Source organism: Corvus hawaiiensis, chromosome 10 (assembly GCF_020740725.1).
Source record: "Corvus hawaiiensis isolate bCorHaw1 chromosome 10, bCorHaw1.pri.cur, whole genome shotgun sequence".
Taxonomy (NCBI): Eukaryota; Metazoa; Chordata; class Aves; order Passeriformes; family Corvidae; genus Corvus; species Corvus hawaiiensis.
This window is the reverse complement of record NC_063222.1, coordinates 28329970-28357548: the sequence shown is the minus strand read 5'-3', so window position 1 is coordinate 28357548 and position 27579 is coordinate 28329970. Positions and strand designations below refer to the sequence as shown.

The window sequence follows — 27579 nt, the reverse complement described above, 5'->3', positions numbered from 1 at the left end:
GGTGGGGAACCCCACAGACCCCCTGTGCTCCCTGGGAGGGGAGATGGCTCCATGGTCCCAACTATCTCTGCACACGGCAGCAAGCCTGGCGGAGAGAGGACAGAGGCATGCAGTGAGGGCTGCTAGGTATGAATCTGGTAACTGCTGTGATTTGGGTCTGCCGTCTACAAACCTGTTGCTTTCTTTTTCAAATGTACCCTCATCACCTCAAACCAGCACAGATGTGACTGAAGTTTCAGGCAAAACTGCACTACAAATGTTGCCCCTTTCCTTCTTTTCTACATTCTGCCATTGGATTTATCATTTCCTTTCCATTGCAGGTCTGCCGTCTTCTGGCTGGAGTGTTTTTTATACCCTGTATTATAAGGAAACCCACACACGGGGAAAGCAAGAAAGAAGTAAATGGAAAACAAACCACAGACCCAGCCATTAGTCCTTCTGGGGAAAGCATGGCCTGGGCTGCATTCTTCAGCATCTAGACCCATTGTGGGATACACCAGGTGAAAATGGACAGCAGAGTACTAAAGCAAAGAGGGAGCAAAGATTAACATGGGGACTTGGTGGGCTAAGTATAGGCAATTCTTCCCTTCTCCAGTGACTTCTAGAAATGGTGGGGGGAATTCTGCAGCCAATATGATTTGGTTGATACGCAAAATATAACGTAGAGATCTGACAGTAGGGATTGCAGGTAGAAGATTAGGAATTCTCTGGCACAGCTGTCATATTATACTAAGCCTGTTACTTCTCTGTAATCCTAATTGATGCTCTCTCTATTCTGAGCCAGGTTCTCTGGTCGGCCATCATTCCGGGGAGTCTGCTGCTGCTCTCACACTGGAGCCTGTTCTTTTGTGCCTTTCCATGAGGAGCAGCTGAAATCATGAGTTAAATGTTGCTGATATTAGAGAGGACTCCTGGCATCTGCCCCAGACAGAGAAATCAACATGTAATTCATTAAAGATACCCATACCTATACTGCAAACACGTGTGTCCCAGATGGTGCCAGTTCCCATCAGATTCCCATAAGAGGGAGCAGGAAGGGTCCATCCCTACTGAATGCAGACCCCTGCCCTGATGGAACCACCCTGGCTCATCTCCCTGCAGCCTGGCAGAGATGCTCACAGACCTCTCCCAACTTGGTCTACATTTTGACCCCAAACTGCCAAGGAAGGTACCAAATCAATGTATTTTTTGGAAGGGAAGGATGTGGCCTGAGATCTGGTGTCTCAAGACTATGCTCCTTGGACAGTGCTGATCTAGACATTGTCTTACTCGCAGCATTTTTCAAATTGTGTGATTTCCTACAGTTTGCAACTACACACAGTAGCTAGAAGTTATGACATGTACCTGACTTTAAAGGACACTGTCATTTAGAAATGCTATGTACATGTTCTGCAAATGTTGTCATAACCTATGTTTTATAGTCTTAGACTGCAATTAATGGGGACAAAAATGGTTCGTAATGGTTTGTAGTCTGAGAATACTAGAATAGTTTAGGTCTGTATTTTTTTTCTAAATATAGAATTTTATATTTACTCAAAATAGATCTGTTTGCAGGTTGTGAAGTATTTAATACAGAACACAAGATAAATGCAGTGAGTAGATCTTGACTTGCATCAGGTAATCAAAGCAGGCAGAAAGGGAGGCAAGTGCAGTATGTCGGACAGTGGGTCTTTAACCATGCAGAAAGGTGCAACAGATCAGAAAGTGTCATTATTGTTTCTATTCCTCTGTGGTCTGCAAAGTGCTGGGAGCAGCACCTTGAAGCAGGGAGTGGGGCTGTGTGGGGCCAGGCTTTCCTCCCTATAGGCCATGGACCTCCGAGGCAGCTCAGCGGACCAGTGCAAGGCTTCCATGCCACCTTGCTGGAGGAGCGGGACAATCCCGTGTCCCCCAGAGCCCCCACAGGGATGGAGTCTGCAGGGGCTTGTGCCCAGCTGGGGCCCAGCGTGCAGCAGGGGGGGGTGCTGAGCTCTCAGCGGGTGGTGCTGGCACTGGGGGCAGAGCTGGGCTCCCGCTCTCCTGCAGCAAAGGCACTGCTGGGTGCAGCTCTGGAGACTGGCACTGATGCACTTGCATTGCACGGCCATCACTTTCTCAAATAGATATGTCACTTATGTTTTCCTTAATTAAAATTTCTATTTTAAATTTCTAAAGGCTAGTCCTGCCTCTTCACATGCCTCCCTGAACATATGTCTGACCATGGAGCTGTGTGGTGGCTGTTGTCAGAACCCAGGAATGCAGCCTCAGGAACAAAGCCCTGTGCAGGCAAATTTGGCAGAACCTGGGCAGTGTCTGGAGCAGCAGTTAGGAATCTGGGATTGGGAGCTGGCCACGCTGTTATTGACTGGTCTTGCATTCCCAAGAGGACAAATCAGGGCCTTGATTGCCAGGTTTGCTGTTTTAAAAAGCCTTTGCTTTAATTAATGTACAGCCTAAGTGTCATTGTTCTCTTCTCCATTCTGGATTGTTTTTCAGAAAACAAGACCAGTTTAGGAAATTTAAATTTCTCCTAAAATAAAAATTTTATCTAGAGAAGTCCCTCTGTGCTTCCATTCTTAGTATAAACCAAATTTATTTACTTCTGTAGTTGAAATTGCATTACTAAAGAACATAAAGTTTCTTTAATGTTGTTTGATGTTCTTTGTCTGGTTTTGAATGGAAGTTGGGATTATGTGACCATCTTGTGGCTGTAACACTTGTCAGTTCATTTAAATTAATATTTTAGTTTCTTATTTATTATCGCAAGGTTTATTGGTTTGTTAGAAGTAATACCCAAATTTGTGATGCTGAGAAGGAAAAGCTGCAGCATGAGCCCACCTGGAATTCTTGGCATAGGAGAAATGCATTGGGACCAACCATGGATGGGCAGGTTCCAGCGCTCCAGTGGTCTGTCTGTCTGTGTGTCTATTTGTGTGTCTCATGATTTTCAGGTTGCTTTTCATATCCTGATGCAACTGAAAAGTCAGCCTTTTTTTAGAAAAGTGTAGAATCTAATGAGCAGTGTGTCTGAAAACCTCAGCTGTTCCCAAGACACAGGTGAGTGATACAAACCTGGCACAAGCAGGTGACATGTGGAGATGGGTGTCTTGGAAATAAAACATGAAAGGAATCACACAGTGATCTAGGGTGGGCAGTTCACAGGGCCAGAGAGTTGGAGACTTTTACAAAACCACCTTGTTCTTCACCTGGTGCCACTGGGCTTCAGTTCACAAAGAAAGTAGCTGGAAAAATTAGCCAGAAATAGTTGACCTTTCAAAAGGCCTCTAAAATACAATTACCTGATGTTCACCGAAGTGGTTGATGTGCTTCCCACTCTAAATGATTTTTTAGATTCACCCATGTGTGAATAGCAGTCTGATTTTATGGAAGAGGGAAATGGAGGAAAGAAACTTCAGAAAGGAGAGCAATACGCCAGGGAATTTTACTGGTTGTTTGCTTCAGGGGAAGAAAAGGGCAAATAGATGCAGCCACCTCAAAGTAGCCTTTTGACTTTGAACTTTAAAGGAACATGGGAGAGCTCTGAGGTATTGACAGCACTCGACAGAAGCTGTTCCATGGCGATAGGTAGGAAATTTAGGATCCAGCGGAATTTGCTTTCTTAGCCAGATGACAAATTCTTTTTTTCCCCCCCAGTACAGCAAAATTATTACAGCCCCCATTTTCCTTACTGCCTTTTCTTTCCTTCTGCCCTGGGTTGTCTGGTGCAGGAGATCCCATGCCTGTGTGGCCACAGTGCTCATGCTGGGAGCTGGCCATGCCCCCTCTGCAGAGTTTCAGCTCTGACCCTGCACCAAAGCAAGAGAGTTATCTGGGGCTGCAATCTCTAGTGGGCTTTAGGCAAAATACTTTTCTAAGGAAATTATTTCTATGGTTGGCACAAAAGTGCCTCTACCGTGCACCTTTCCAGTGGCGGCTGTGCCCAGGTGCACACAGCAGTCTGGCTTCAATAGTTCACCCTTCTCTTCACTGCCCCCCTGCTCTGATCCCCCCAGAAATGAGGGGCAAAGTGGGGGCAGAGACCACTCCCCATTGTGGGAAAGCAGCAGCATTCAAAAGCCCAAAGACTTTTTGAAACCAGGGAATGGGATTTCCACATATGATGAGAGAGCATATTGTGCAATAGAAACTACATTTGTATGGAAGAAAATTATTTTCAATACCTTGGAACTTGAAGACTTCCATGAACAAAAGCAAGTGACAATTCCCTTCCCCATCTGCATTATCTGACAAAACAAACAAGGTCCCTGAGACAGGTCAGACAAGAGCATCAATGTGGCAGTTGTAGCGCTGAAGCACTTTTCATTTGGTCAAGTATCTAAGTATCTTTGTGGGGAAAAATCCCCGAAGTTTTAACTTTGGATCCAAAGCATTAGACTTGCGATTCCACAGAATTTTGTGACTTTGGAAATGTTCTATTGTTTTTCAGTATAAGCTCATGAACCTGGAATGAAGTTGTCCCTTGGGGACAAAACAAAACAGATGAAAAATAAATGCTCGTGTCAGGTCTGGAGACCAAGGGGGTCCTGAGCCATGGTCTTTAATGTGTTTCTTTTCCATCAAGTTCAGGAGCAACTTTGAGCAGGATTTGCTGCAGTTGAGGGAGACAGAAAAAAAAGCTCATATCAAAAATAAAAGAAGAACCCTGAATAAGATTTTTCAAAAAGCAGTTTATTTTCCTATATAAGACATCCAGATCCAAAAGTGAATGGTGAGTCAGGAGTGCACTCAGGTACATGGTTCCAACAGCAGCTCCCAGGCTCCTCTGACTGGGGCTCTGCTGGAAGGCAAGTCAACTCGAGCTCACAGCAGCATAAACATGGGATGATGCGGAGCTCCTCAGGCTTCTGCCTCCTCCTTTTGGAGGCCACACAATGTGCACGTCGTGTTCCTGAATTCATGCCTCTTCTGGCAATTTGTTTGCCTGATTCTTAAATGTCTGTGTTCATCTTGGTCTACACCAGTGCCCAGAGCTCTGCCAAGCTGCCAGCAGCTTGCTGAGACCATGGACAGATGCCTCAGCTTCCCACTGAGACTGCGCCCATGTCTCTGCCTCCCTGCCTGTTGCCAGCTGATCCCAAAGGAGCTGAGGAGCTGCCAGGAGGATATCAAGAGTGCAGCCACACAGAAATGCACTCCCCATGTTCTAAGTGCGGTGTGCTTAGGAGCTAACCCTAGCAGAGAGACTGAAAGATGAGAGTTTCTCCCGGGGCCTGCTTTTAACTCTCCATGGCCCTGTTTGGGAACAGGCTGTAGTCACTACATGCCTTTAGCTTGAACTTGCACTTCATCAGTCTGGGAGGAAGAATGGAAGAAATGTTCTGAGAGAAAATTCCATTTATGTCTTCTGCCACCTGCTAATGGCATATGTGAGCTGCTGCGTGCCAGTAGCCGATGGCAAAGATAACATCACTGTGGAGAAAATTGTGCAGTGCTGAAAATGAGACTCATGTTCCAGATGACCCGATAGTTCAGCTCCTGCTGGGGCCGGGTGTGGGGCCAAGCTTTGCTCACCAACACTCACACAGACACATTCAGTGTGATGGCCTTGTTGGAATCCCAGAAATTAAATTTTTTAGGGCAGGCAAAAGGATAAAAGCTGAAGAGCTTCTGTTCACATCCAGCCCCAAATCAGGCTTTTCTGCATATACCTCCAGCCTAATTACTATGAGCCAGAGCAAGGGAGGCTGACAGGTGGGAACAGCTGTCAAAGTGCCGGGTAAAGCTACTGGTCTGAAAACTGACATAATGGCAGAGTAGACATGGTGGGCAGCTCTTTAGAAGTAAACATCCATTTACAATGGGATTGTAGAAATATTTGAAGCACTTAACAGCAAGATCCTTGTTGCTTTTCACATTCCTGCTGCCTGCAGTTTTTGCTCAGTGAGGGAATTCATAGTGTTTTGTGTGAACCAAGAAGTAATTGTGAGCAACTACTTAAATAGCCCTAATTATGTTTGGAGAAGGCTGGTCCCTGAAAGCAGCTAGGATCTGTGAATAAACATATTGTCACAGGTGACCACCTGCTCTATGCATATGGATCTAAAAAAAAGCCACTTTGCTAAGTTTAAATACCTCAAAGAAAAGCTGAGCAGACCCCAGACACCAGCAGCCATGCCTGCCAAAGCAGCATTGCATGGGGCTCAGCACGGGGAGCATGGCTCGGGGCCTTGCGACCACAGCACATTCCACCAGCCCGAGGTGTCCTCTTGGGGGGCCAGGGCCTTTAAATACCCTATGGACAGAGAAAGGTAAAGAGACTGGGTCCCCTGAATGGGGGATGGACAAGCCTAGAGGCTTACCTTGCTTAATCCTTGGGCAAACACAGTCAGTGTCTGCTGAGTCCAGCAGCTGCTCCCACCTGCACCAGCACCAACCCCACCTGTGCCAGCACTGCCCGGCACAGCCGGCCCAGAGCTCCCAGGGGACAGAGGGCACCTGCTCACAGCCTGGAACCTCCTGGGAGTGGAGAGCACCTGTTCTTCCAGCTTGGCTGTGGCCCTTAGCAGAATTTTTGAAAGAGAAAGTCTGTGACAGAGCAAATGTGAAGCTATTGAACATGTTCAGCCCTTCAGCATAGGGGTTGAAGAGTTCACAGTGACGGCTGAGATAAGGCCAAGCCTGGTGGTGGGCCCCAAGCTGCCCCTGCTCCACCGGCCTCCTCCTCCTCCTGCAGTGAGCACCCAGCTGCCTCACCCCACCATTAACCACATCTAGCTTCAGCACAACTTAACAGCATAGAATTATAATATCTTATGACACGGAAATGGGTCAGAAACAAACTCTGTGCCTTTCTGTATTAACCTGGTGGTTCTTTTAACAGCTAGAAAAAATTTCTTAGTATTTGTGGTAATCAGTCACATTTCTTTCCTTTTTGTTCTGTTTTGATCACTGACTGCTTTCAGCACTCCTCGTGCATGGCTTTGCTCAGGGCTTGTGCATTTCTTCACAACCAGCTCCTGTTACTGCAATACATTGAAGTCAGTGCTAGTGATGGTCACTGTGCAGGGCTGTGCTGAGTCAGCAGCTGCTGGAAGCCCTGTTCAGCATTTTCCCTCCAGGGCTAGCAATGTCCCAAAGAGCCACGGCAGGAAACAAGATGGCTACAGCATCACTCATCTCAGTTTAATTTACTGTCAGATTAAATAAATTTTTTAATCCCCTGTGATAAAAATCTTTGTGATCTCTGTAGTGGATAAAGATATTTGGTCCGGCCAAGTAGCCAGTTTTAAACCAGGCAGTATAAACTCCTTTTTCACAAAGGCAGGTGATTTTGTAATCACTGTATATGCTATATCCCACCAGGAAATTGTTATTCTATAACATCAGCTGCAACACTAAATTTGCTTAGGATTTCGTTGGAATAGTTCGAGCTTTTGGTTTGCTTCATTACCACATCAGAAAGCTGAGTTTCTCTACTATGTGAACAAAAGAGATGAGAGCAGCATATTTTACAAGAATGATGAGCAAGCATCTTCAGTTAGATGAAGATGGGAAGTCTTGTGGTCAGACACCCACTTAAGAGACATAAAACTTAGATTGTTTCCACTACTGAACAGATTTTTTAATATTATCTTTAAGCCCCATCTTCCCCATTTAGGACTTTGTGAGGTTCAAGCAATTCATATTTCCTAAATTGATTTCTCACTGCCTCCTATAATCATTCTGGCTGGGTAGGTTTGTTCTTTTGCAACAACCAGATTTAAATATGAGCCAACCTGGAAGAAATAAGTAGCACAGGATGTATAAGCTCTCACTGAGAGAATACCCTCTAGTGCACCTATTTAAAGAATTTATGTTTAATTATGGTGTTACGAGCACTGGCCACGTGCAAGGAAAGCATCGCTTTCCTCAGCTGACACAGATCTGTTCAGCTCAGAAAAGCCAGGATACAGCAGAAAATGTTGTGATGATATCCATTCTCCTCTTGGGCTGGGATATGCAAAGCTCCTCTCAGGAACGACTAAGTGCTTTCCTCCTGGTGTGTTACAGCAGCTTTCCAAGGACCAACCCATGGGTACACAAGAACTCATAAGACAAACACCTTGAGCTTCTAGACTCCTAACTTATTCCCAGGAAACTTCATTACTGACATACACAGTGATGAGAACCTCCTTTGCATTCCCCCATGCACATCTTCTGAAGGATGTACTACAGAGAGGGACAGGATGGCATTTCCTAGCTTTCATCAACATAGATCACTGTACCAGAGCAGCCCTTTGTTTTGTAATAGCAATGATAACATTGGGCATATACCTCCTGTTTCCAATAAAGAGTCCTCGTTGCATGGCCCAGAACCGAGCACAGCTGAGGCACAGGCTTCGCCTGACATTCCCATTTTGCATCACTCTGGACAGGGCAGGGAAAGCACTTACAGTGACCCTGGCTACTGCAGGGGAGATACATTCCCCAAAGGCTGTTGGCACCATATATTCAATCCCTCAGCACCAGCAGACACAGGTCAGTGACAAGACAGGTGAAAGAATAAGGCCTGAGGTCAGTAGATGTCCAGTACAGCCACTGAAGCTGCCTGCTTCCAGGAGCTGAGGCTGCCGCTCTTAAGGAAACAAAACTCCTGCCTGGTAGTATACATCTTCAGTTATCACACAAAAAATTTTAAAGCCAAACAACAATCACCTAGCCAAGTGTTTAGGGTGGAAAAATATCAAAAATCAAGATGAGACGGACATGGTATGTCTCCTGCCTTGAATTCCTGGGAATGTTTGTTGGTGGCATGCCTGGTTATGGCGTGCTGGTTGGACACAGGGCCAGGACCGTGCTGTTCATCTACCAGCCTGATCCCCATCCTTCCTTTGGCTGAAGGAGATGCAGGTTAAGCCTGGGTGGGACAACTGTCAGGTATTAGGAAAGATCACTTACGCCCACAGGTCACTTCCCCACCAAGGCGTACCTTGTTCCAGGGGTGTTACAGCCCTCCCCAGTTGTGTGGGACCTCAAGGGGGTTGAGAAAGCCCATGGAGCAAATAAGGTGAATGGCACCAAACTTTCCAGGGGAATCAATTTTGGTGAATGTTGCCCACCTATAATTCAGAGGCACTCTTTGCAGTGAGGCAGTGCAGGCAGGCAGAGCAGTGTTCATGTCAGAATGGTGCAGGTCCTTTTGCTGTGCTACAGCTGAAGCCCATAACGTGGAGAAAGAGAACCTCAGTCACAGGGCTGAGCAGGCAGGGTCAGATCCTGCCACAGTTTTGTCTCATAACTAGACAGACCCCATACTTTTCAAGTTGCAGAACTTAAGCTTTTTGCATATCAGCTTTACAAATGCTAGTTAGTGGTTTTGCCACTTTTCATCTATTAAACTTCTTGGGTTTATCCATGTTCCATCCGGAGTTCAATCCATTAAACCCTAATTTTTCTGCCCTTCCTCACTTGTAAGTGGAAGAGGTCACCTTCACAGAGGCTGGTTCAGGGGAGAGTGGTAGTAGCCATGGAGTGCCCTGTCCAGTGACGTCTCAAATGAAAGATAGGATGGCTCTGAAAAGCATGATAAGTCTTTGAAAATTAAGATAATACCAATGCAGGCCCGTACCTGCTGCTAGCGTGTGAGATTCAGAAGTGCTGCTGCTGAACAGCATTTCCATGCCAGGAACCGGCACCAGCTGCTATGGATGCAAATCAGTCCTGCAGCTGATCCTACAGCATGGGTTCTGGACTCCTCCAGTTCTTGGACTCTTTCACCTCTGCATCACCAGGATTTCTTCAGCACGGTCATTAACAGCTCACACATACCTGCCACACCTTCCAGCACACGCCTCTGCATTCCTCGTCCTGCTCCAAGATCTGCTTTGTTCATGGACTCAGCTCTTGGAGCTCACACTCACTGTGTGATTCACATGGGATCAAGTTATATGAAGTGCTGGCAAGTTGTGGTCATGATGGATTTAGCCCTGTCCTTGAAAGAACAGATCCTGTCACATAAGCAGTTGGGATGTATTTTACAACTTGCATAGAGAAAAAATGTACTGGAAATACCTTATCTGTAGTGACAATCTCTGGACCTCAGTACACATAGAAATCCAGTGATGTCCATCGTTTGACATGCATTTGTCTGTTCTGTAACCTGTGACCAGAGTTCACAAGCTTTCTCCCAGCCTCTGCTCAGCTTATAAAGCTTTTCCTGCCATCTGTCACATTTGCCAAGTCTCCAATCCCTGAGTGCTGCCAGTATTTACAGCTCTCAGAGCTGCTGGGGCAGACAGGTCTGTGTGCAGGGATGCAGTACCTGGGAGCTCTGATGGAATAAGCTGAGGGCCCCAGCACCTGACCCTAGAGGGTGCCTGGACTGAAAATGGCACAGGCCAGATGGAAAATGATCCCACCTTCTGCCTTTCTCATCATTGTTCTTACACGGCACAGCAAACCAGAACCTTAGACCAGCACAACTCCTGTTGTTGCTTGCTCTGCAGTCTAGGAAAAAAAACAACCCAGCTCCTCATTTCCACACAAGTGGGAACCAGTAGTGGTTGGCAAATTTCTAGACTTGGCCAAGGGAAAGATCTGAGTCCTTGCTTAATATTAAAAAACTCTGCTTAGGCTGGTTTCATTTTCCATCTTTTTATTCTACTCTCCAATTTTATGTCTTTATTTTTAAGGTTTACATAGCATCAACTGCTTCTCAAATAGCTCTGTCCTTTAACTAGACTTACGAGCTGTTTACCTAACATGTTACCTGATAATAATTAAAATTATAATGTGGTCTGGAGAAAAAAAAAACAAGAAGTGCTATCTCGGAAGTGTTTGTGAATTTTTACAGTAGACGAGGTGTCCCCAGGCTCTGGGTGGGAAAGATGCCTCACAGATTTCCCTCAGTTTCCCCAGCCCCCTTTCTGAACATGCAGGTTGGTGTATAGATAGAGAACTTGTTCATTGTAAAAAGGATGTTGCCGACAGCTTCACTTCAGGCGCTGTGCAAAAGAGCTTCATTTGGGAGAGCTGCCCAGGAGCGGGGATGGAAACACAGTAGTCAGGGGCTCTGGGAAGAGAAGCCTCTGTTGACATCAGCCTGAGGGTGTGCTGGTCAGGGGCTCTGCCAGCGTTCTCAAGGGCAGGATGGCCTGGTGGTAGGAAAGGGCTGTTCTCTGGGACTGATCCCAGCTCGCACCTGCTTTGAGGCTGTGGATTCCTTTTGTTGGCTCCCTGCAATACTGTTTTCATTTAGTAAATGACACACCTGGAGAGGTGATATTGCTCCTGACTGCCGCAGAAACTCTTCTGACCACACACCAGCACAAGGCTTTCCCACTCTCTGTTTTGTTTTCTACTCTGAGCTCTGCAGTCTCACACCCATGCTATGCTGGCATACACAAAACTGCACTTTAAAAGTGACCACTCTGTGACCATCACAAAAATCCCTCCTTCTGGTATTTTTGCTAGCATCAGTCCCCAGAACACAGGCCTTAACAAAGGGAACATATTCCCTACTGATGTGCCAGACAAAAGTTCATGGTTTTGTCTTGCTGAAAAAGAAGTCTTGATTATTCATGCAGTTCCCAATGAGTCACTCCACACCCTTGAATTATTTCTGACAGATGTGAAATGCCTACTGCTGAATTCCTACTCCAAGGAACCTTTTGCATGACTGGTTTATCAGTGAATGTGAGCAGACTCATGATTTAGAGTGCTTCATCATCATGGCATGTGTAAGACTGAACACAATGACTAGGGAAACCAGACCCACCTATTTTTGGTCATAGGTTCAGAGCCTCCAAAATCTGCCAGCAGCCACACAAGAGGTGCTCACAGAGGGCTGGGTGTGTGCACAGGGAAACCCAGTGTACCCTGAAACTCTCAAAAATGGGTTGGCTGAGCGCATATGAATTCACTCTCAGGGATGATATGGAGACTGAGGTGCTAACCTGAAGGCCAATTTCTGTCACTTTGCACCTTCTTGCTTTCTCTTTGTTGCCAGGAGTGTTTTTCCCACTGGCTACATACTCAGCTGTGGTGCAAGTCACATGTGGTCCCTGTCCCTGTGCAAGCCAAGGAGATCAGACCTCCCCAGCAGTGAGGGTATGCCCAGCTTGCTGCCCTTAGCCTGCTGGGCTACCCCAACATCCTGCAAGCTGGAAGTGCTCTCTGCTGTGTTTCCCTACAAGGGTGTTAGTGCACATCTCTCTGTATACTGTCAGAGGCACATGCAAACTTTCATCCACAGCCTGCAGAAGATAGGTGAAAGCCATTTCCCAAAGGCTCTAAGGCCTCTCCCAAAATGAGGGGTAACCAGGCTGGCCTGAGTACATTTCATTTCTCCTACAAAAAAAAAAGGTCTTTCAGGGAACCTTCTCTGAACAAAAACCTCCTCCAAAGCGAGAAGGCAGCTGCAGTAAGGATGCCATGGGGGTACAGACAGCTCAGAGCTGCTGCTCTCAGCTGCACCCACTGTGCACCACGGACAGGAACACAGCCAGGGCAGCTCACCTGCTAACTCTGGGACAGCCTAACACCACGAGACTTAGTCTGGTCAGACAGAATCGTTCCCCTGTACATGCCATGCATGTATCTCACAGGAAACAGAGAGGTTCCTTACCAAAGGGAGCTCTGAGCTCCCTCTCAGAAAGCCCCAGCAGCAATCCCTGTTGGCACACCTGCAGTGAAAGGGCTGACTTGCTCTCACTGATGGCTGCGTTTCAGCAGCATTCCTGAGGAGGTGGCCAGGCCTGGCTCCATATGAGGTTAAGACATTATGTCTGCAATGGGAGATTTTAGGCTGAGATTCCACATTTTTCTCCTGCGGAAGTCTTGTCACTGCAAAACAAAACAACAGCACCCAGAGCCATGTTAAGTCACTGTAGTGATTCCAAAACCCATTATTCCTCTGGCTAATTAAAAAAGCTCCAAACTTGCTCCAAACTGCAAATTTTGTATTTGCATTGGTGAAACTCCCCTCTTCTTTTTATCCACAGATGATCATGATACGTTTTTGTTCAACAATTAATCATTTTTATGTCAGGTTTGACCTGGTTTAGGGATTTAAATTGCATGTCTCACTGAAGGGAATCTCTAATTGAGATACAAATCTGAGCACCTGTGAAAGACTTCAAGTTTTGTGCACATGCCTAAGTACACGTTTTTAAATGTATGTTTTACTACTTTAAAGGCATCTACACAGAATGTCAGTGGAGGTTGATCTGTCGTCACTGTCTTGTCAGCAGACCCACTGGATTCTGACAGCTGAATAGAGGCCATTAATTAAAACTGCCAGGTTTTGTCAGACCTTTGTCAGGCTCCCTAGATACTTCAGTCTTATGCATTTCAAGCATTCGCAGCAGGAACAAGACTAAATCCTTCCATTTCCCTGGTAAATTCTATGCCTCTCTTTCTAAGAAAGAGAATTTATTCCTGCAGCAATAACCCTTTGCATTTTGAAGCAGGGGTGTCAGTGCAACCTGGTTCTGCATTGAGAAGTGCCAGGGTTAGTGACAACTCCTCAGAGGGAAGCTGTGCAAAAGTTCTGGCATTGACTCCCCACCCTCAGGAAGGTTACAGGGGATAATGCCACAAGTTTTGCAGGAATAAAGAGCTTTTTTCTTACTTTTCTAAGAAGGCTCTATGCTAGAATAATCAAACAAAAATTGGACCTGAGTTCAGGTCCCTCTGCTCCCACAGCTATCCTCACTGGAGTCGGTAACTGCTGCTGGGAAGATATGGCTCTCAGATAGTCATCCTTAAAGGAGAAGTGTTAGTTTTGCATGTAACTATGACCTATTTTTAAAATTTTGGTATATATACAAATTTACTCTTTATAGCACATCCATGGACCCTTTGGAATGTATGCGATGCAGAGCCAACGGTCAACCCTTAGACTCATGTTTAGAAAACACCAGATTTGTTTGTTTTACATGTTTGTAATCGTCTCTGGCTATATTATCATTTATGAATTTCCGCAGTAGCTTTCAAAGTAATGTTGGTTTGTCTGGATATTAATATTGCTAAAAAGCACTTAAAATGTCAACTACAAGAACAGTTGTTTGCTCCTTCTCACTACTACAGCCTAACACAGATGTGAATCATGAGCCATATTGCTAATTGCTACAGCTTCTGAAATCAAAGTAAAGCCAAATAATGTATAGCCCAGCATAGATATATTCCCTAAAGACACAGAAGTGTGGTGCTGCAGCCCCCTATTTTTTAGGAGAAAAGGAGGATATATGGTAAGAGGCTAGTGTCAAATTCTCCCTTCCTAGGTGGTGACTGTGTTTTTGTATGGATAATCTGTTCTTTCCATGCATTGCTCAGAGGTGGATCCTATTCAGAAACCCCTTCCCTGCCCCGCTGGATCAGAGGGTTATTTCACCTTCATGTAGAGCCCTGTTCAGCTAGAATATCACAGATTTGCCTCTGGGACCAACCTGAGCTGCAACAGAGCACATACAAGACAGGTTTTAGTTCAGACGGCACATGCAGTTTGCACACTTGTGAGGTTTGCTGACAGCAGACTTCCATGTGGAAATCACACCAGTAATGAATATATTCCAAAGGGAATTAATGAAGCACTTTCCATGTGGGTTCCCATGCCTGCAGGGAGGCAGCTATGGAGGTAGGTATCTGGTGTCTCGGATGTTCAAGAGGATTTTTCCACAGCTCACCTGTGGACTCTGGTGGTGGGTTTAGAGACTCCATTGCCCACCACACTGTATCCTCTGAGGCATTGTCTGCAGAAACTAACACAGTAGCCAGGTCCCTTCTCATGGGCCTGCCCATGGAATGAGGGACTCTGGGCCACCTCTGGGCCATCTCTCACATCAGAGTCAGCCTACCTGAGGAGTTCACTTTTCTTCTTCATGGAATGGTGGCATCTCATAAGACCACTTGTTGTTAGCTTATGCACAGCACGGTGCAGGTGTAAGGAATAACCATAATGCTGAATTACAAAGTGGTATGAGTAAGAGCATCTGCTAATGTCTGCAGATATATGAGGTCAGCAAGTTTACATTCCTTCAGGTCAGAGAACAGAACAAGTGTGATCTTATCCCCATGCCAGTTTCTCCACATTGCAAAGTCACCGCAAGGCATGACGACACACCATTCCTGCTCTGGGAGCAAGGGACCGAGGGCTTGTCTGCACCGCCTGGGAGAACAAACTGTAAGGAACAAACAGGCACAAGCAATCTCTAGGTAAGAATGCAAAGGAGAACAAGCTCACTGGTTTTCCCACAGCATGAAGCAGGCAGGCTCACAGTATGTACTGCCAAAAACATATAAATGTTCCCTAGTGAAATCTGACTGTATTTATGAGGGACTGCAAGATCTTAGTGCCCATCCTCACTTGGTGTCTGCTCACCTGGGGAGAAGAAGACGTATTCTATTTAAAGTAATGGATCCAATCTGGTGTCCAGCCCTGCCGAGCCATGAGGGAGATGACAGCATGACAGAGGAAGTGCATTTTCCTTCTCCTCACTTGTTATTCTGTGTGGTCATGTATTAATTCTTAAACTTAACTCTTTTAATTATTTTTATGAACCTTACTGATGTCACTCTGAATATTACTGTTATCTTTATAAATACACAACACCCTTTCTCTAGAAATTTTAGCCATCCAGCCAACATGCCCTATGACTTTGAAATCAGTACAGAAAATTTATCAACAGAATTGAAAATAAAACTAAATTTAGGATGAAAGCTATACCTTATACCCTCAAGGCTTATAAATTTAGTCTTGTCCAATGTATGAGTGCATGTCCCCAAAATTAATATAATTCTGAAAGTTTCATATGTTTGTCAGACAGAACCAGACAATTTTAGAGGCATATGTATGTGTGCAAAACAAAGTTATGGTTACAAAGGCACATCCTGGATTACAGAAAATGTCATATCATACAGAGATTTCCATAAGGATAGGAATTGCTCAGGATTGGCATGGGTCAAGCATAACTTTAAATGCTATTCATTGGGCAATACCCGAAGGATCAGACTCCATCTTGAACACCTTTGCTCACTGTAAACTACACAGTACCTAGATAAGAGCTGAATACATAATAACCAGATTTTTAAATTGATGGCCAAACCCAAACACCTACAAGTGACTGCAGCTATTGAGTAACAAAGAAAGAAGTCAATTTCTGAAGACCTACTTGGATAACACAATTATTCTTTTTGATGCATAAAACTTGAATAGGGCTCTGGGAATTAGAAATATAAAAATAATGTCGATGATGAATTTAAAATGTTCCCCAAACAAGGAATTAAGGAAGTCTTGGGAGAGGTCTTGTGGTGAACTTGAATCTTTTCACAGTTTTTAATTCTAAGTTTTTTTCATCATCTCCAGTGGTTACTTCGCAACTGCTGTGGGCTATTGGATAACCCATCTGGGCAGCACACAGCTCCTGCCACAGGCCAGGATCCCAAAACTGCATGTGCAGCATCTGTCATCCTGGCCCTGCCTATGCTGCTCCTATTTTATAACTGCAGACCTCAAACAATGAACAATGCTTGATAGTCATCAACCTGATTTCAAAAATGGAGTAACTGTGATGTAATGAGATGAAGAAACTCACTCGATACCATTGAATCAATTGATGTCCATACAAGGATTAGACACATTTCCTCATTCCTGGTGCTGTTTGTAACCTACCACAAAAGAACACTAAACCCACTTCTTATGGCCATTCTCCATGCTTCAACAGACCATGGCATCAAAGGACTAGGCAATAAATCTTCACTTCTCACAGTTTGTTTTTTTTTTAAAGAACGTCTGTTATGAGAGAAAACAGGGCTTCAGCAGCTGCAGGAAAGAGCCCTCACTGTGCATTCTTTCACCGTGTAGTTCCTCTCACATTCTGCCTTTCTGTTCTCTCACTGTGCTCCTGAAGAACCCTGAGTCCAATCAAGTGTTAAGGCCTGCAGTACCATTGCTATAGATCAGATTCTGATCACTTTATTCATTAACAAAAGGGTTTCCTTTTGTTAGTGTGTGAACCAGCATTCTGTCTAGTGAGGTTCCTTATAGACCAGAACGTCACTGTGCTATACAGTACCCAGCTTTGTCTGCTCTGGATTTGCAGATCCCCAAATGTCTTAATTTACCATGTACTACTCCCTATAAACATAGCTGCAAAAATAAGGGATTGTCCTGAAGTCACGATCCTACCAGAAGCATCCTGTTATAAAGCTTTTTCTTTCACAGCCGAGTGGGCCAGTGCCAGTAACCCCTGCAGCAGTGTGCCCAGGTAGAACAAGGGCCAGCAGACACTACCAGGGTGTGGGTTTCATTTCAGCAAGAGGAGCCTGAAAAATGTTAAGTCTAATTATTTACAAAGTGAAAACAGGGTTACAGGGATCCTACCTGCATGCAACTGTCTATGAGTCATGGGAGGAAGTAATCCATGGTCCACATTCTACAGGGAAAAGCCATATGGACTTGTCACTTGGGGTTCTTTGTACAGAATGCAGGTCCCTGTCAGGTTCCTGTCACTGGCTCTATTTCACATCCCACAGCTTGTCTTTGGGAGCAAAATTCCATATCTACCCAGTTCTACCTAAACTGGTTTTGGTTATGCTGATGTGACTTAAATGCACACTCTGATGTCAAACCCCTTCCAATGTGTGGCAGACAGCAGGCTCTGGCTTGCAGTCCTCCAATTGCTGTGCTCGAGAGCTTTGATGACCACCAGCTCTGGGGAGCCACTGCAGCTCCATGGCAGCCAGCAGCACTGACTGTCCACAGAATATCTTACACTGTGAAGCCAGCACACTCCTTCCTGCCAACACATGTGCAAAGGGGGAAGCAGAAACGAGAAAGCAAATGCAATAGGGAAAGATATAAACTGAAAATGTGGGAGGGAACTGAAAGCATCTCTCTTCTCCTTGCACAACTTCAGCTCCAGCTTTCCAAGCTTCTGCTGTGCATCACCTCTTCTACATGCAGAACAGAACCTTGCTTCCCTTGTCTGAGAACACATGAAGAAGTACAGGTTCAAAAGTCCTTCAGTCATTTAACACTCAAAATCACTGTTCACCCCATATCCTACATGGTACCAATTCATCTGCAAAAACAGAGATGCAGAAACAACAGACTAGTGCAACATGCATCATACACTCCAAAATATGCTCAAGAGAGCTTACACAGTGCACTGCTCAGTGTTCACAGGAGTAAGCAGAAGATCAAGAAACCCTAGATTTTACTTTGGGCACTGACTTGGTCTGAAACTTTAAGTGAATAATTTCCAGTTTAGGTTTCAGTTTTACTGCCTGAAAAAAAATTGGAGATATTATTTATAAAGCTTGGAGAACTTCCACAAAATTTGCCTAAAATCCACCCGTTAATTACATTTCAACAGAAGCTGAGATGTGTCTGTGTACCCTTCACAGAAGCAGCACTCCAGAAACAGTTCATGGTACAGAAGAGCTGGCATATTTCTTTTAACAATGGGATGAATAATGGTGTTGAAGGCCTGGTTCTGGGAAGTACACTGGAAGAAAACGGGTATTTCTTTAGGCATCATGCTATGGGAAAAGATATTTATATATGTCAGAGTTCTTGAAAAGAGCAATTTCAAATAATTTCAAATTCTGTGTGTACTGCCATGCTAGTCTGAACATCATGCCTGCATGCACAGATTTAACTTTAAGAAAAAAACCTACCCCCTTCCTGCTACTTGTGTGTACATTGGTATTGCTTAACCTTCACATTCTTAAAAAGCTCGCCGTGAGCCTTCTCACATGCTAAATCTATCCTACTAGGTATTTACTTACCATTATAAAAGTCTTTTACCACATGAGTAAACACAGAAATATTTACACAGGTTAACTGTGATATTGGTCTACATAGAATAAATAAATAATACACTGTTCTGTATTTCAGCACCCTGTTTCCACATCATTTTTCTTCCTCTGACTTGTTCTGACCTATGTGTACTCCCAAAGACCTCACTGATGTGATCCCCTGCCAGCCAGAGTGGGCTGTGACTGGGCAGGCTCACCCTGAGTATCACCTCTGACTTAGTGAGGCACAGTATCACCATCAGACCGCAAATTAGGCCCTGGCTGTCTTGTTGCAGGAGCTGCTTGCCACAGTCCCCCTCAGCCAGGTAGAGAAGAATAGGAACATGCCCACCACCCCAGTCTCCACCTCTGAGAGTGATATTTTCTCAGAGCCTACATCCTTTCCTTCAGCAAACTTCCACTTACAGCTCACACCTTGTGCCCAGCTGGTTTTGCATCAGTTCACACACGCCAGCAATCAGCTCGCTAGCAATGAGGGCTATTGGGGATGGGCCACACAACTCACAAGCAAACATCCCCACCACAGAATCTGACACCTGGGGGGACTGCAGCAGACCTGCTTTCAGAATTGTGTTCCATCCCCTGTAGAGCACCGTGCCACCTGCCAGCCGGTTACAGGACAATGTTGACCTCAGCTATTGACTATGGCCTTTGTTATGGGCACCAGATGAGACGGAAAAAAGTCAGCTCCGAGTTAATTTGATAGAGAAATGTCCTGAAACTTAAAAAACACAGCACATCTTTGATCTAGACAGTGCTCAATTCATAGTAAGATCTGTAATCTTCTGAGTACCTCACTGAGGGGAGAAGGTGAGGTGGCTTTTTTATGGGCAGCATAACGCAACCAAAAGACCAGGAAAATCACAAAAAACCTTCTTCCGTTCTCCTTCAGCTGATCTTTTTTTTGTATGACTGCATCATTTAAAACTGTTTTATGACTTAAAACTGAATAAACACCAAAACCTCCTAGAGTGGAGAGACCACAACAAAACTGCTTACCAGCTGAATTAGTCATAATGCCCACTGCTACGTGGTGCTGGAGTGAGTTATCTACGGAGTGAGTATCAGCTAGGACAAGCACGATTGTCCATGGAGGGAAATCTACACCACTTGTGGTGTTCTATAATCAAACCTTGTCTGACTAATACTTTAGTAGAGCAGATGACTTTTTTTTTCCATTTTCTAACATTATGTAAAAACTGAAAAAGAAAACAAGTGAAGAATAGAGGTCAAATTTGTGCTGACCTGGAACAGGGTTATTCAAGAGGTAGAACAAGACCAAAAGCACTTTAGAGGCAATCTGATGGGGGCCATGCTTATTTATGTGACTTGAAATTGTTATTTTCCTAAAGAACACGGAAGAAAAGGTGAACACAAAAAGGTGAATAGACAAGTGTAAAATTTACTACTTCCGAGAAAAATAATTCATATACTTTCACAGAGTAAATCTCCTTACAGATATTTGATAATATACTCCATAATAAATGCCAAGTATCTCATTTTGTTGGCGTGGCCCAGTCTTAAATGGATGCAGATTTTCTTCACAGGTTTGTCACCACAGTGTAGAAGTGACAGGTACTCTTGCAGTTCACTGCACTTAGAGAGGGATTCACCTCTGGATTTTCTACTATTTTTCTGAACCATGTTTGGTTTTAGTATAAACATATCTGACATATTTTCCTAGTATGTGTCTGAATACTAAAAGAACCAGTCACAACAACCTGATGCCTGCAGCTCCAGGCAGATTCAGAGTGATTTTTAATCCCTGTGCCATCCCCTGCCAGAATCAAACCATAGCACATGCCACAGCACGGCAACAGTGAGAATACATGATCGCCACTTCAGCTCCAGCAACAGTTACTGCATGTGTAATGTTTGAATGCTCTGGTTGTTTGTCCACCTTAATTTCAGATACAATTAGAAACTGCTTGAGAATTCCAAAGGCTCTGCTCCTAGTCTAGGCTTAAGTTAAATCATTGGCAATGCCTGCACTTGACTGGTATTTTAATGGATCTATGGGTAGAAAGTGGTTAGAAACCGCTTCCTCATGGTAAGAGACATCGCTCAAACTTGGTAAGTGCTTGCTGACGCCTGTTTCCAAACTGGATTTTGATGGGAATTCTGCTTAAACAATGATTTCAAACTCAATTCCTGTATCTCATGTATGCCTGACACTACTAATTTCAGTTACCCAATTCCATACATTTTTAAGAGACAGCAATACAACATCAAGACTGAATTCCACATGATATTTGCACTTCTCAGTAAATTTATCCACAAATATAGAAGTCACAGTGTGCTTCTAATTTTAGAATTAATACAGACTAAAAAACCATGTGAGAATTGAACTTTTTGATGTTGCAGAACTACTTTTTTTTGTAGCATCGATTAAAGTTTTTCCTAGCAGAAACTTGTTTCCTTTTTATGGCTTGGTATGTCATGCTACAGCAAAAGAGCAACTTCCTTTCTGGAAAAGGAAGGGCAGCAAATAATTTTGTTATGCATCAATATAGAAATGTTACTAATAAAATGGCTTAGCCCTTAACTTTGTCTACTACAGAATGGTGACCACTAAGGAAAAATATTTTCAGTGATAGAGGTTTGGGAAGCCAGAAACCCAGTTTTGTTTTCCATGTTCTTAGCACATTGCTATTTGCTTTTTGCAACCATTAATGTAAGGTAAATTCCATTGATATAAATAGGATATAGAATTAGCAGGTGTACCTGAGACTCACTGCATGGTTAAATATAACCCTGTCAAGCAGAAGGGGAAACAACAGTTGCTTGTTAGAATCAACTGAAAGAAGATGCCTGCCTTTGTCCAGTGGAACAGTTTGGTCTGACACTAATGAGCTCTGAAGGTGACTCCACACTTTTCTTACTGGGAGGACTCTCATGAGCTGGGAAGAGATAGTTCTTTCTGACAAATATTTTCTCCATTCTCTCATGTAATGTACTTGCTGACGATCACAAGAGCCAGTGTCAAATGGACTCACATGCACTATCTTGTGACATCAGTTACAAAAAAAAAAACCAGTTACCACTTCTCCAAACAGCATCTTAAATATAAATCTTGTTTTAGAACAACTACAAGTGTTAATGGGTGGGGGAACTGCTAGACAACTAACTTAGGATCCAGTTCTGGTAGTGTAAAGGTGAAATACTGGGGGTTTATGGGATAAACCCATAAATGCTGTGCCAGACAGTGCTTTTGTGCTCACCTTTTGATTGGGCTCTGGATAAAAGCCTGTTAGGAGTTCTCCAACAGGAGACCATCTGAGATGCTCTGAGATCCATTGCTGCTGTTCTGGGAATGGCAGTAGCTAACAAAAATAGGCTTTTTACTGCATCAGAGACAAAAGGAACAGCAGCAGTGGCAGTAACAGCAGGGCAGGTACGTCAAGAAAGGGCAGACTCCCCCAGGTGCAAGCTACCTGGACCTGGGTGCTCAAGAAGCCTTGATGTTGCCTGAGCAGTGCACACCTTGTGCCAAAGCCAGTGCAGTCACACTGACCTCCTGATTCTGATACCACTGCCCATCTGTACTTCCAGGCCTCTCTACTGATGTCACAAGGACATTTGGTCAGCTGCAGCCCCGGGAGACAGGAGACATGTGTCTGGGTGGCCAGCTGTGCACTGCCCAGGTCAGTGACACTAATGGTAACACCACCACAAGATTTCTCCTGAGATAGAGCCAAAGCCCAACTCTACTGTTCCTGTGTCTGGTTTGTATGTACTGCATTTTGTGCAGATCCTTCCCCATCCCAACCTGGCAGCTGCCACGCCACACTTGCTGCAGAGCAATGCTGGTGCTGAACATCCACGAGTTCCCGTCAGGTGCTGTCAGGTTCATTCAAACAACAGCAAGTGGGACTGTGGTTGGAAAAAACAGCCAAAAATCCTCCTCTCCTTCTTTTGGAGGGAGTCTCTATGTCCTGGCTAGTCCCCACAGAGACCACAGCTCCTCTTCCTGGAGACAACTCCATGTCGAGAGCCTCTAATGACTTTCAGACATCTTAACAGAATCCAAGCCCTTGAAGAGAAAATTCCTAGTCTTAACTTGCAGAATTTACAAGCTACTTTTTATCCATATGGAATTATTTATAGTTTGAGGAAAAAATCCTCCTCCCAAATGACAATGCTGAGTATACCACCTCTTTGCAATGCATTACTAAAGAGTTCCCACACCATTTTACACCCACAGGACAATTCCATTGATCAAACTTCTCATGGAGAATCTGCTAGGGCTTGCCAGGAAACAGGTAATTACTATGGGAATCCTAGTAGTGTATTTTAAGTATTGTGGTATTTTTCATTTAACCCAGTAGTTTGTATCACTTCCATCAGTTTACTCTGACAAATGTCAGAATATTCACTTCCCCAAATGTTCTGTTTTCCCATTTTTCTCAGGCTCCAAAAGCAGACCCCTGAAAGTGGTTTGAATTTGCAAACCCAGATACACACTGAGATCACTTCTTCAGCATTAATGAAGGACAACAAGACAAGTTGTGCCTGTTCTTTTAATCATGCTTATAATGGAAGTGCTCAATTATAAAATAATAATAATAATAATAATAATACAAAATGCAGATCCTCATAAACAACTATTGCTTGTTTACTCCCAACACTTTTAGTTTTGCTCAGGAAGCTCTCCATTTCACTGATGATTCTATTTCAATGGATTTCAGAACTACTTGTATAAGTTTTAACACAAATTAACAGCAGAAAAGCAGAGACTTATGTGAACAGACTTTAGGTTTATATTCAACACATCATTTTAGTGTCTGATAGCATGAGTGTTTCAGTAGATGCAGTTACAGATGTTGATAGCAGCTGTACAGCTGGATGAAAAAAGCAAGAATTAGCCACAGAAGTGTTATTTTTTGGATATATATTTTGCATACAGATTCCATGTGAAGACAGGGAATCCATTAGTCCACTACCTGCTACAAATCCCACATTTGTGCTTTTGTAGAAAAGTTACAGCTAGTCCAGACTGTAAGTTTTATGTAGCATGTTTATGGAAAAAAGGCCAGAGAACCAGTTTTGGCTGATCACTGTCTCATGTCCCACCTGATGTGGCAGCAATAGATCTGTCAAAAATTACTCAGAACCTAAATACGTAGACGTTTCCCCACACCTTTATTTATCTAGCTCCAACCTCTGGTTTTGAATTCCTGCTTCACCAGCAAAAGGGGAAGAAAGGGCATTGCACTTCTGGCAGTGAAATGTGAGGGGTGCAGGTACGCATTCACCTTTGAACCTCAGGATCTCACATACTTGAACCAAGTGGATGTTGTCTCAGCTAGTTAACACAGATACTACCGCTCCAAACAATCAGGACTCCTTGGAAAGCCTATTTAAATAGGCCATCTAAACATTATTATTATGGAGTTGCAATGGCTTTAATGTCTACTCTGTAACTGCTCTCTCATCTTAAAAACAGACCATCTTTCCTCTCCACACTTCCTCTTAGTCTTCTACCCCAAGTATTACATAAGTCCGTACACTTCAGGAACTCAGTCCTGAAAATGGATCTGTGACTGCAGATCAAGCCGTGCCACATAGTACTTATTTAAAGTATCTGACAAGCTCTCTGAAGTTTGTCTATGTTTCCTTTTTGCTTAGACAACATATTAAAAACAAATGTGCTGCCATTATTCATGCTTTTAACACTGAGAGGTAATTGATAAAGCTGGTAAAAAGTCTGAAGAATGGTTTATACACAGAGCAAAGTGGTTACTTACTGTTCAAAGAGAGGTTTTCAAGAAAATTAGCAACCTAGATTCTAGGAAATCCAGCAATGAATTATTGAAATATCCATTAAAATAAAACCATGCCAAACAGAAAGATTTCAGACACACCAAGTATATCAAAGAGATGTGGATTTTCTCCAATATTGATACCAGTCAATATGATACCATATTGAGTATGGTGTTGATACCATACTCAATATGAATTTGAAATATATGAGAGAGTATGCTGCTGAACTCCACATGAGCTATCTGAAACTGTTCACATTTCTCTCTTTACTAGGTTAAATGAAACCTGATCTGGATTCCACTTGATCATAAGACTGGAATGCTGAAAATGCTGTAATCTATTTATACATCGAATTGAAGAAACATTGCATGTCTTTGAATTTCACTGCATTCCAGTGTATTAACTAAATAGCAACAGCTTACAAACTGTTTCACGTTCAGACTGAGAAAGAAAAGACAGACCAACCTGACTTATTTATCCTAAAGCCAGGATTGATTTCCTGGTTTTAAAACTATGGCCCAAACCCAAGCCTGCTCTGTGCCTTCCATAAAAGCTGTGTTCTTGCAGCAGTAATTCATCACTAGTGCCAAAACATGGTAGTTGCCTTATGAAGATTTCCAAATCCACAGTTCTTTTTCAGCATCAAGAACATACTACAACCCCAAACTAGATTTGCAGCTCAGATTTTGTTCATACTTCTCTTCCCTCTGCCTCTAAACCACTAATGGTTCAAAATACAGCAGACAGCAAGGCTGAGAACAACTGTGTTAATAAGAGCAGCCAAATCACACAGATGAAAACCATAAAGGGGCTTATATAGCCCAGAAGGTATGGGCAGTAACTCATCTACCAACAGACCACCTCAGACCCCCCTAGTGAAACAGCAGTCTCCAGCTCCACAGAACGCTGTCATTTCCCTCAATTGTTTACAGAATCCTTCAGGTGTGCACAGTGGTGTTTCACACATTATTTTGACGAGAGGAACTACTCCTATTCAAACACCACAACTGGGAGCAGCAGCACAAGATCTACAGAAAAAGCAAAGGTGCTCATCATGAAGAAGAGCATAATATGCTAAAGGCCTGTCTGTTGATCTGTACAAATGTACGTGCTAGATTTTAACATCTCTCAGTGAAGTAAAACACAGCTGCCATTGACATTTGATGGGTTTTGCCATTGACTTGAAAGGGGTCAGGATCAGGCTAACAACAGCTGATGGTATTTCATAACATTTATTCATTTCTGCTCACACTTTCAATGTGTTTCAATGTGTGAAACAGTGTCCATTTGTTCTCAGTTGTCATTCCTATAATTTTTTTCATTACTTGTTGGATTTAGTGCCTATTATTTTCCATGTAGAATACTATGAACACTACAAAGGCAAAAAGAGCAATTTTTTTAGAGTCAGGGGAGAGGAAAATTCTGTGCTCTTTGTCACATGAAACTATAAGAAGAGCCTGAAGCTAAATACTGCAAATACTATTCATGGTTCTCTGGATAGTTAGTGGCCCTTATAAATGCAAAAATCCCAGTTACACATTCAAATAACTGCCACTGAAACCTGCATGGGGATCCTCCTAGTGAAGTGTGTAATGGAGAAGGTGACAGAGAGAGTGGGGAAGAATTACCCAAACCTCTGTCAAGCAACACAGGAGCACTAAGAAGGAGCCTGCTGCTCTTCCACTGCCTGGTCCATCTGTCCTGTCCAGATCTTAAAAACCAGGCACATGGACACCAGAGGGTCCCACAGTGCTGGTGCTCACACACACACAAACAGGAGGCACGTGGGAATTCCTTTTAACTAACTGTGGCAAATGTTTTTCTTGAAGGAAAAAAGGGAATATGTACATGCTTGACACTTAATAAAAATATCAGTATGTTTGTGCCCAACATAGTGGAATATTGTTCAGCACTAATTCAACATTGCAAAACTATTATCAGTGTAACACTGACAAGGCCATTGTGTGGTTTACTGTGTGGATCTTGGCTAACCTGGCCATGGACTGTAGCAATTTTTATACTTGACTTTTCAGAAACCTGTCTGATTTGTTAGTGAATCAGCTCACCTTGTTCATTCTTGTTCCTTATCCTTTCACTATTTTAGCTTTTATTAATTTCCCTTTCTTCTTTGCTAGACCACACTAAATGTCACAACAACCCATTCCTCATTACACTCATTACAGTGTCATCCTGGCCTGCGTCAGGAGTAGTGTGGCAGCAGGACCCGGGCAGTGATTGTCCCCCTGTGCTGGGCACTGCTGAGGCACCTCAAGTGATGTGTCCAGTTCTGGCCCTCCGTTGAGGAAGGACCTTGGGGCGCTGGAGTGGGTCCAGGGAAGGGAATGGAGCTGGGGAAGGGGCTCAGCCTGGAGCAAAGGAGGCTCAGGGGGGACCTTGTGGCTCTGCACAAGTCCCTGACAGGAGGGGGCAGCCGGGGGGGTCGGGCTCTGCTCGCAGGGAACAGGGACAGGAGGAGAGGGAACGGCCTCAGGCTGGGCCAGGGCAGGCTCAGGGTGGACATCAGCAGGAATTTCCACATGGAAAGGGTGCTCAGGCCTTGGCAGGGGCTGCCCAGGGAGGTGTGGAGTGCCCATCCCTGGAGGTGTCCAAGGAAGGGCTGGACGTGGCACTCAGAGCTCTGGGCTGAGTGACAAGGTGGGCTTTGCTCACAGTTCGGTCTCAGAGGTCTTTTCCAGCCCAAACACCTCTATGGTTCTGTGATTCTGTGCCCCTGTGCTGCTCCCGGCTTTAGCGTTGGTTCAACCGCACCGAGAGCCGCCGGCGCAGCCCGGCCCCGCCGGATGGGGGCGCTCTCTCGCGTTCGCTCGCGCTGCGGCGGGGCCGCGTACTCGCCTCCGGCCGGGTCTGCGCGCGGCTGGGCGCGACCAACCGCCCAGGGAGGAGGGGGGAACTCGGCGTGGGCCGCCATATCCCAACTGTCCCCCGCAGGACGGGCTCCCCCGCCACCCCCGCGCCGCGCTGCTTTGCGCCGGGCCGTGACGTCACCCGTCGGGGGGCGTGGCCACGGCGCTCCCAGGGTGCAGCGCACAAGTTGAGCCATCTTGGGCGAGAGGAGCT

General features: G+C 44.5%; 1 long non-coding RNA gene across 8 annotated transcripts in view; it reads left to right on the top strand.

Moving 5' to 3' along the window:
- LOC125330545 overlaps nt 1-26404 on the top strand; it is a 72405-nt gene extending 46001 nt beyond the window's left edge. For 7 of the 8 annotated variants that reach the window (XR_007205597.1, XR_007205596.1, XR_007205593.1 and 4 more), the window contains 2 exons: nt 321-22382; nt 24775-26404. This is a non-coding gene — a long non-coding RNA (uncharacterized LOC125330545). The remainder of the gene's footprint in view (nt 1-320; nt 22383-24774) is intronic. The other variant, XR_007205595.1, reaches the window with a different exon arrangement.
- Nucleotides 26405-27579: the final 1175 nt, after the last annotated feature.